The sequence below is a fragment of the Photinus pyralis genome, unplaced genomic scaffold, assembly GCF_008802855.1.
Source record: "Photinus pyralis isolate 1611_PpyrPB1 unplaced genomic scaffold, Ppyr1.3 Ppyr1.4_LG8, whole genome shotgun sequence".
NCBI classification, from domain to species: Eukaryota; Metazoa; Arthropoda; class Insecta; order Coleoptera; family Lampyridae; genus Photinus; species Photinus pyralis.
The window spans coordinates 23,607,029-23,608,368 of NW_022170819.1; positions in this window are offsets into that span (position 1 = coordinate 23,607,029).

The window sequence follows — 1,340 nt, forward strand, 5'->3', positions numbered from 1 at the left end:
GGCGTTTGTTATTTTCCTTCATTGTCCACACTCGATCATTATTCCGCCAAATGAAATTTAATTCTGTGTTGCGTGATGCGTCCTAGTTTTTATCTCATCCATTATTATCGACTGTCCAAATATTTAAATTCGTCTACTTACAATCAATTACGACAAGGTATGCGGTAAACTGAAACGTTAATTTAAATTGCTCTTATTGGCATGTTATTGAAATGATTAATGCATGGAGGCACCTGACTCGCTCAAATACTAATTCGCCATTTAATTACCGTTCGATACGACCACATTTTTCGCATGTTCTGATTGGTTGTGCGTGCATTAATCATCAAATATGTAACGAGAATTGGCAACGTGCGTTACATATTTCATTTTGTTTCTGTTATGCGAGAATGTCAATGTTCCTATGAATTTGTAATGAATTGGTTTCCCTTTGTAGGTCACGAGTGCTGTTGATCATTTGGTAATGTAAGCAATTACGGATAATGATGCCAATTTCGTATACGAGGCTCTCTGTCTAGCGCACATTTTCTTTGAGCTTTGGAGGTGGAATTCAAAATCTCCTTTGCACTTTGGCAGTAACTTGTTTTTCAAATACAGGGATTTGTTGGTATTGATCTGTTTTAGTTACACTCTTACTTCTAAGTTTAAGTTTTCAAGATATAGTTTCAATGGCGTAATATTCTCTATATGGATCACCCCCTATTAATTTGTTGACCGGACGAAATAATGAAACGCTGTGGTGCCAGGTATCGTTATGAAGATGCACGAACTCAAAAAGGAAGAGAAAGAACTAGAGCATTATATTTTGGATAAAACTTCCTGCTTGCTAGGGCATTGATTCTAGGATTTTGAGCAAGCACATCTCTAAAGTCTTGAAACCCCGCTCGGACTTCTAAGTTCACCAATCGCGCTATTGAAGGTACGCGTAATTCAAAAGACGTTCTAATTTGAATTAAAAGCTTTCCTAGTTTTAATATTCTTTTTTCAGGCTTTAGTAATAGAATTTTAATTAAATAGTGTTTGGACCCCACCCGGTTCTTTAATTGAAAGTTATTGAAAGCACTCAGATAACTCTAATGAAATATTATAATTTCCCAGACGTTGCGTTCCCTTTTTCGACCACCAAAACTGTTACGACAGGGGCATGTTTTGTTATACCTTATTCCACAATATTATCAAATATGCACAAGGGGATGACCGATGGGGTATTTTTCACGTTTGTCAATGTAAAAATAAAGCACAGTACAATCAATGCACTTTGTTTACTTCTCTTTATTTTGTAATGACTTTCACATTCATAATTCAACTACAACTACTACTGCATAATTAAACTTTTGTAT